The sequence below is a fragment of the Apis dorsata genome, unplaced genomic scaffold (assembly GCF_000469605.1).
Source record: "Apis dorsata unplaced genomic scaffold, Apis dorsata 1.3 scaffold_121, whole genome shotgun sequence".
Classification (NCBI taxonomy): domain Eukaryota; kingdom Metazoa; phylum Arthropoda; class Insecta; order Hymenoptera; family Apidae; genus Apis; species Apis dorsata.
In genome coordinates, this window is record NW_006263415.1 from 94,326 (window position 1) to 105,048 (window position 10,723).

A 10,723-nucleotide genomic window follows, 5' to 3' on the forward strand; every position below is an offset into this window, starting at 1 on the left:
TGATATTTTTTTATATAAATTATTCTAAATCATTATCTAATTATTTCTGAATTTTCTGAAATCAGTGTATAATATATAATTATTATTTATAATTTATTTATATTTTATAATTTTAATTTAAAATACAAAATACAAAATAATTTATTAATTATTAATTTATAAATATAACATACATATTAATTTCTTTAACAAAAATTTATTTTGAATAATTTTCAGTAAATTCCAAAATACTGACTATATATCACTTTATTTAAATAGTTGAATCATTGTATAAATATTTCTAAATCCAGGTGAATTCATTAAATCCATTATATGACATTCAATCTATTTATTTGCCAAAATTCATAAGAATAAATCACATTCCCAAAATTTCATTTAAAAAGATTGAATGTATTTTTCTACACACAAATCTGTTTATTCTTATGTGTACAGAAAATTATTTGAAATGATTTGAATTCAGATTAATACATTAATTGAAAAATCTCTGCCTTTATTTCATTTGAACAATGATTTTTATTGTAAAATGAAATAAATAGAAAGAATAATTGCATTTATGAATTTTAAATAAAGCGGATTAAAATTATTCCAGTGAAAAGGAATTATTAGCCATTCTAAATGTTATAGAATATTATATATCGATTTAATTTATGTGGATTCATCAATAATACAATGTGATTATAAATCGTTATAATAACATTTTAATTGTAAGATTCTTTTTTTGAAATTAATTAGATATTTATGCTTATGTTTAAGTCAATATTAATATGAAATTAAATATATCATCGAATAAATTTCAATGCATATGGTCTCTTCTGATTATCTATTAAACAAAAAAATATTAGTAATTGTAATTGAAAATTGTTTATTATGAAAATTTTTACAAAAATAAAATTAAAATTATACATAAATAACAATAAGTTTACTGTAATTCTTTCAAAAAAAAGTATACTAAAATTAAACATATTAAGATAAAACAATCTTATTCTGTGAAATATTCAAATTTATTTTCCTAAAAAGCAAAATAATATTTTTCATTAATTCTAGAATTATCCTGGAAACAAAACAATAAATTTCTACAAATATTAAGAAAAGATTTTATAATAAATTATCAAGTTATAACAGATTTCATAAAATTTATTTTCAAATTAATAATCAAATAATTTAATTAATAATCAAATAATATTAAATTCGATCATTATAATACAAATTCATTTGAAATAATTAAAAATAAAATTTTCAATCTAAAACAAAGATTAAAAAATATTAGGATAAGAAAATTAATTCCATTAATTTCAAAATTGAATAATTATTAAATAAAATAATAAGTATATTAAGTATATTAAATAAGTATATTAAGTATATTAAATAAAATAATAAGTATATAAGTATAATAAGTATATTAAATAAAAATAATAAGTATTAAATAAAATAAATCTGGAAAATAAAAATAATCTTCATATTAAAGATCTTTACAAAATAATTTAATCAAATCATAAATAATTAAATAAATAAATAATTAAATAAAAAATTTTCATATTAATCTGTAATAAAATTTGTCTTAAAATACTATATTTCAGATAACGATTCTGCTACCTATGTTAACTATTCCTCCTATTTCTCATCATTTCAAGCCATATATTTATAATGTATAAACTAATATTCTTTCTCATTTAAGTGATATTTTATGATAAAACAGTCTAATTATCCAATACAAAATTGATTCTATTAACACATTAATTTCAATTATTTAAAGCAGACATGGAAAATATTAAAAACAAATTATATAGAGATATAATTATATTTCAAAAATGAAGAAGTAATTAATTTGTGATTTTTAAAATATAATTTTAAATAAAATATTTCTCTTTCTAAAAATTTTCATTATGGCTTTGTTAATGAATTATTAATGAAAAACATAATCACGAATCGTGTAGATTAATCGAATTGCATATGTGCCACTGGTCGAATTCGCACAAACAAATTGTATAATAATATGTGAAATCAAAGAAAATATATATTATTAAATATAATAAATATCTTTTTAACAAAAAAATTATATCAAATTATATTTTATTTACGAACAGTAAATAAATTAATTAGTTATTATTTATGAAAATGAAAAAATCAGATTTATTCATCAATCAAAATGAATAAAAAAATGAATATAAAATTTTTTTAATAAATGAATAATAATGAATATATATATAATTAATAAATGAATAAATATATATACGTAAATTAATTTTTGGAATAAAAAAATAAATGATAAAATACAACCTATATTAAATTAGAAAATAATTTATCAAGTATGTAGATAAAGTTAGACAAATAAATAAAGTTAATCACTTACGAAAAATTTAACTCAAGTTTTGAAATATATCACTGGATAATTTTTTTTTAATATCCTATTTTGAATAATAACTGTTGATAGATTTGTGCATAATGTTAATTATATTGATTACAAATAAAATATCATTAAAATAAATGAATGCAAAATATCAATAAATCAATATATTCATTGTTCTTTGCTGCATGGTCATAATATTAATGATTTGTTGACTTGTAATACTTATTGTAATACAATAAGAAATTTAATTGAATTTATTGAATTTATTTTATTAATTATAATGATCATTATAATTTTTATATATATTATTGTTATGTTTTAGCATTAAACACCTTTGTTCAAACCGTTAAATTTGAACTGACTTTTATAATTTATTCTAAATTCTTGCGTATTGTGTGCATATTCTAAATACGTTTTTCTGCAAAAATTTTTAATAAATTGAATCTGCTTTTCTATTACGTTTTCAATGTTTTTTAAAAAGAAAATCGAGTGATATTACTTTATGGACGACGGATAAAATTTATAATCTTTAAAATTTATAAATTTATCAATATTATAATATTGATTGATATTTTTGATTGAAAAATTTTTTAAAAATATTTTTATCATCTAATATGTCCATGAGTGTGTTCATGGAGATTCGATATAATTCAATTAATAAAGTATATAAATAGTTTTAAAACTTTATAAATAGTTTTATAAATTATTTTTAACTTTTAATTGTTCACATATTTTAATAATACGTACCATGTCATAAATCTTTCTAAGAGTTATGGTTCATAATCATCAACCAACAATGATGAATAAAAGACCAAAATTATATTTAAAAAAAAACGATTTTATTCATTTTTTTAATTGTAATATTATATGATTATTTTAATAACACAAGTTTTTTTTATTGTTTTTTCATATATTAAATATTTATTTTCATATTTTCATATTAAATATTTATTATATTCTCGGAACATGATTTGTGAAATTTAGAGAAAAGCTAAGGTTTGGAAACATTGATTAAATTCGAATAAACTTAATAAAAAACTTTATATTTTATTCTAGACTATATTCATATTTTTTACAAATATGAATATGAATATATCCGTCTTTAAAAATAATTGTTCTATTGTAATTATCTTTCGGAAAAATGTTTGACGCAAAATATCTGTTGTCTTATCTATTTATTTGCTTCTTCCTTGTTCCTTCTATTCTAATATCTATTAGATAGAATATTAGATAGAAATTTTGTAAGTAAAAAATATTTGAAAAAAAATTTCGCATATTTCGTATATCTTATTTGGATACAAACATACTTTGATGCAATTAAATATTGATATTGATTTGTTTATTTATTTTTTATCTACTTGTAAAATATAAAATAATATTTTTACTAAATTCTATTTCATTTATACTTTACTAAATCCTATTCCATAATTCATCTATACTCACGAATTAGAACACACTCATTTGTTTCAAAAATTTTTAAAATTTGTATCAATTTTATTTGTTGCATATTATCTAATTGATTATAAAATTTTATTATTATTAAATAAACATTATTTCAATAAGGTACAATTATTTCGAATATTTTGTATTCTTAAATTTCATACTTGTATATGAGATACAATATTAATATATTAATATTAATATATTGTTAAAGAATCTAAATTGAATGAATGAATATTGTACCAATGGAATGAACTAATACTATTCGAAAAATTATCTACTGTTGTAAGACTAATATAATTATTTGTATTATGAGCTAATAAATAAATAAATAGTGATTTACTTTAACTATTTGCGACTACTTTAACTGATTGACGATTGATTGTAATGCTGTTCTGATTCTATCTTCTGAATTCTATTTTATTCTAATTGATCTGATTTAGAAACTTGTGAGCTTATTTTTTTCTCCAAATTATTATTTTTCATGAAAATGCAAAGTAAGAGGATTAGAGGAATTAATAGTTGCGGTTAGAGAAGAGTTTCGAAAAATGATCGCTCCTCTCATAACGTGGAAGTCAAGATACTCCATCGCAAGACATACAAGTATGACTTGTGAATTGGCCATCGTTATATCTTCGTTAATAATAATAAGGATCCTAATAAGGATCTGGAAAGCGTTAGAGAATTTACCCACTCAAATAGATTATTGAAAATAAGTTATTGAAAATAAAATCCAAGCTATTTCACAAGTTTTGGTTTTGTCCTTCAATATAATTTATCCTAACAATATAACTAATTTCCATGAATCCTGTAAATTAGTTAATTTTTCGAAATATATGTCTAGTTGGAAATTTTTTAATTTCAAATGGAAAATCTGTCAACTTTTTGTGATCTTTAGCAACTATTATCGTGAAATTTATTGTTTTGGAATACTATCTCTCAATACTGATATTTTTGTTTAATCTTATAATATGGAATGTGATAGAGAGTTTTTTTTTTATTGAATTTTAAATAATCGATCGAGAAAATTGAAAAAATTTCGTTTGTGATTTCATTGAAAGATGGATATTTTAAATGTGAATAAAAGAAATTTATACATTCAAATCTCGTTTGTATTTTGATGCTTTTTTTTAGTTTTTTATCATACGATTTATTTATTTATAGTTATATAGATTTAGCTAATGAGAATACATGTAACTTGAGGCAATATAATTAATCTGATTCATCGATAATTTACATTTTTTGTATTATAGTTATTATTTTATTATGAGAAAATTTTTTTCTTCTTTTTTTATCTTATTATAATTATTATTTTATTATGAGAAAATTTTTTTCTTCTTTTTTTATCTTATTATAGTTATTATTTTATTATGAGAAAATTTTTTTCTTCTTTTTTTTAATATCTATAAAAATTCTTGCTAATTGGCTGACTAACTATGTATTGAATTACACCTTAATTAATCAAATTAATAATAATGATATCAGTAGTCTATATGTGTAATATAATAATATCAGTAATATCAGTTTACATATGCAATATAATTTTATATAATGGAATAATTTAAATTATTACATTTCATGTAAAATATGAGTTTTTGCTATATATTATCCATTATTATATATATTTGTTTTAATTAATTTTTTTATCTTTTGATCTCTTTTCTTTTTGAATTATCAAATTATTTTTTAAATTGCTAATTTTATATTACTTTTTTTTTTAAGCTTCACTAACATTGTAATAAACGTTTCTAAATGCATACGAATACTATTTACGAAAATATTAGATTTATTTTTATTTTCGCTCGTAAATTTATCTGTAATTTTTTTCTATGATTTATTTGTTCAATTTCATCATTTATCATATCATTTTCGAATATCATATCATTTTATAATAAATTCACAATCTGTATAGCTTATTATTGAAATATATTAAAAAATATTAGATATTAAAAAATATTAGATAGTTATGTATTTGATTTTTTATCATTAATATTATATAAATAATTGAATAATTTTTCAGATAACAGATATTCATAGAATCAGAAATAATAAGAAAATAAGGTAGTAGTAATTTAATAGTAAATTTAATAGTCAAATTATTATTAAGCAAATTATATTTAGAATCTATACTTATTTGATCGTCTGTTATCTTAATTATGTTTTCATCAAGTTGCACATTATCTTGATTAATTACTTCTAAATTATTCACTTAAATTTCAAAAAATGTTAATTTATTATTTTGATAAAAAATTTAAACAAGTAAATAATATAATATTTTTTACTTGAGACATCATATCATTTTCTAATAAGGTAAGGATCATATTTCAATATTTTCAAGAATACTACGTGGTAAAATTGTAGAATCTAAATTCATTCAATTCAAATCTAATTTATTTCCATCTAAACTTTGAACTGTTAAAATATCGCCATATTTTTTTTATTATTGTTTTTTATTTGTTTTTTATTTTGTGAATTGTTAGTTTTTCATAACGATCCAAACGTCTTTAATTAGTTAATTATGATGTAGTTAATGACCTAACTATTTGAGACATTGCCATAAAATAATGATACAGAGCGATGTTGTCGAAAACAAAATATTGGGACAGCACTATATAAGAATATAAAAAAAATTCTTTCTTATTTATTATTATTAAAAAATAAGCCAAAAAATTTATTATATTATTTGCGTATATATATTTAATTTTATTTTAAATTTGATTTAATGGCTTGATAACTATACTTTGATATTTAATAATAAGATGAAATTATAAAGATTCGAAATTTTCATGTATTATTTCATTATAGTTATTATATAAAATAATTCCAAAAACTATATGGATATGCGATAAATAATTAATCTTTAATTTATTTGCTGTGATTATATTTTCATAATTTATTTTCATTTATTAGTTTAATAAAAATATATATAATTATAACAGAAATCATCTTCTTTCAGGTAAAATTTTTTATGTTAAAAATTTCATTAATAGAAAACTTTATTTCATATATATATTATTATTTATATATTGTTTTTATTTATTTTCTTTACATTAGCAGTACATTAGAAGATTGTATGATTTTTTAGTGATTTTCTTCTATAAAAATCTTGATTTTTTATAAAAATTAAAACACTAATAAAAAAGATAAACTTCATCTTTGATATATATTACATCATCTTTGATATATTCTATGCAAACAAAATTATGAGAATATTGTTAATTAGAGAAGTTACAAATTGTTTTGAAGATAAACAATTTTAATTTTGAGTACTTTTTATAAACTTGTAATGAAGATTAAGCATGTTGTTTTCAAAGTTTTTTGTTGTTTTCAAAGGAATTCAAGTTTGCTTCTTAAAAAAAGAAATGAATTGATTCTGATTATTGTTATGCGTTAGTTTAATATTCTTTATTCTAATATTAAAAACTTTTCATCTTAATTTATTTTTTTTATTTCTAATTATAAAATTGTAAGAATTGATAATATTTCAACAAAAAAAGAAATTATTTCAATTTATATTGAAAATTTCTAAATTCTAAATTCTTCTAATTCTAAATTTTAAATATAATTATAGTTTTCTTTTAAAATTTTTTTTTATTAAATTAAAAACTCTTCAACTAATAATAAAAAATAATAAAAAATATAATTTACTGAAGATTGTTTATTTGGAATAAAACTATTAATATTTTCTTATTTTTTATTTTTTATGTAAATAATATGGATTGATATTATTTATTGATAAGTTGTTAAATATAAAATCTACAAAAGTTATTAAAATATAAAGAAAACATTTTTGATGTGCACATGCCATAAACATATTGGCATTTACTAAAAATTTGTTTTTTATATTATTTCGAAATTAAAATTACTACAATAATATTAATATTTACTTATTAATTATCAATATAATTAAATGTACTGATTTTACTGTAATTAAATTCTAATGTTTACATTAGAATTACATTAGAATAGTTACATATTTTTTGTTATAACTTCTCACACCCATTTTTTTTTTATTTTCATTTTCAAACAACAATTTCATTTAGATACATTATTCCTATAATAATCAATTTAAATCAATAAAAAATAATAAATAATATTGCAATTTAAAAATATTAATATTTTTCATATCATTTCAAAGTATCTATCTTTCTAACTTCTATTATTTTTATTAGTTTGTAATTGTGAAATTATTTCTAATTTTTTTAATTCTTCCAATCTTTTTAATTCTAAAAATTAAATTAATTCAAATATATATGCAAAAAGTTATTTTGTTCCTCTTCTAATTCTATTTGATTTAAAGATTTGATATATTATTTTAGTTTTAATTTCATCTGTTTTTTGATTTTAATGGTATTTTCAGCTTCAATATTTCATGATATGTATTCTCAATATCAATTTAAATACAAAATTAAATAAAATTCACATTTACAATTGATCCTTTTGTAGAGCTTACATGTATACATTTTAATTTTTGTAACAAATAATAATGTTATCGAGTAATTATTATTTTTCGAAAAAATTATTTAAAAATTTAGTATAAAATAATACTATATTAAATTTTATAATATTATTTTATACTATTTAGTATAAAATAATACTATATTAAATTTTATAATATTATTTTATACTATTTAGTATACTATATGTATATTATTTATTATATATTATATACTATTTAGTATAAATATATATATATATATATATATANTTTTATTAAAACTTTTATTCTTTTTTTGTATTTAATTCATTTCAGAAAAATCTTTTTTAATTGTAATCTTTTTTTTAAATCATAAATTTCTTAAACTTTAATCTTGCTATTTTATATGTTTATTAATAATTGAAGTTTATATTAAGTTAGATAATTAATTTATATCTTTCCAACATAATATATATATATCATATAAAATATCGCAAAAAGAAAAAATAAATTTTTTTCTACTAAAAATATTTTTACAATTTATATTTTAGATCATTCTTTAACAATAATATATTAATTAGAGAAAAAAATATTGCTATTTATTATAAAAAAAAAATAATAGAAAAAAGATACAAATTAAAAAAAGTAAATTACTTATTGAAATGATATTCAAAGTAACATTCTAGAAAATTATTTATATTCAATTTTTTTAAAAGAAATGTCTATAATAAAATAATAAATCTATTTTATATTAAAAATAGTATAGAAATCAATATATTATGGAAAAATTAAAAAATTCATAAAAAAATTATAAAGTTATGCATTTTGATTTGATTTTAATTTGATCTAATTAATTAAAAATACACTTAAAGAAATAAAATATATATTTCTTTTTCCTACTAATTATTTTATTTTCTTAGATTATTTGTAATGCAAAAATGAAAAATCGATTAGACAAAGAAATACAAACCTGATTTATTTTTGATAAATTTTCAAGTAAAATATTATATGTTTATAACCAATGAAGAAATGTATATTCTCAATATTTCTAGAGTTTCGCTAATTATGTTTTTATTTCTTTAATTTTATGATATGATATGTTAAAATCATTCTTGTATATTATTTTTTAAATTTATATTTAAAAATTATACAAAATTTTTTATTTATTCATTCATAATATGTATATAAAAGTTACTTTGCTATTTTTATATATTTAAAAATTAAAACCATAATTTAAAATTTGAATTCGAAAATATTAATTTTTTTAAATTGAAGATAGCATTATTAATAAATATCAACTGACTGTGAGTACTATAAAAGTCGATTGAATTCAAAAGAGTTAACAATTATATGGTTATCAACAATTTATACATTATATCAAAAAATGTACTTCATTTCTTTATGCTTGTCTGGTAAAAGTAACAACAATGGTATAACTTTTTAACAATAATAGTATAACAATAGTAAAACTTTTAACAGTTTAAAAGTTGTTGCAGTGAAGAATAGAAGATAAGAATGTATATAATTTTTTTTTTAAATTTTAGATAATTTTTAATAATTTAATTTGATTATTTATTTAGAATAATGACTATTCTAAAAGATGATACTTTTAGAATAATTTTTAGTAAAATAATTCATATACTTCATTAAGATATTTTATTTTTACTTCATAAGATATTTTCTAACTTTTAATATCATATTAACATATTAATATTTTCATAAAATTATTGTAACAGTAAAGTAAATAAGTAAAGTAAATAAGAAACAAAACAAGGTTCTTGCCTTATTAAATATAATTTTAAATTATTGAGAAATGTATATTTATAATTTTTATAATAATTTAATTGAATCATAGTTGTTTTTTATAATCTTCTATGTAGAATATTTTACCACAAAAAAAAGAATTTTATATTGCCAAAACAAAAAATAGTAATATTAAAACTCAAGAAAGTAAAAGGAATCAAAATACAATTGGAGATTTGTCTGAAATAGAAATAAATGTAAAAAGAAAACAAAAATTCCAACAAAAAATGCTAAAATACATAAATTCTGTCATATTTATAAGTTTATTACATAATAGTATATATTTCATATTAAATTTATTAAATTATTTTTTTGAAAAGTCTTGATTAATTTACTTAACATTAATATAAATTATTAATAACATTATTATTTATTATAAATTTATAAAAATTAAATTTTATTTGCATGTAAATTAGTTTTACAAAAGGAAAATAGGAATTAACAAATGTATGAATTTTGTTCAGCAGAATTTGCAGTTGCATAACTTAGTTTTAAAAATGCTATTGAGAATATTTATCATAAAGTATTGAAGATGAAAATACCATTAGGAAAAGAAATGCAATTGAAACTATTCAACAAATAAATATTTGTTGAATTAAATAGAATTAGAAGAGCGACAAAGTGATTTTTTATATGTTTAACTAGTTAATTAAAGTTTTAGAAACAAACAAGCTTAGAAATTATTAATAATAACTATCAATAGAATTTATTAATAT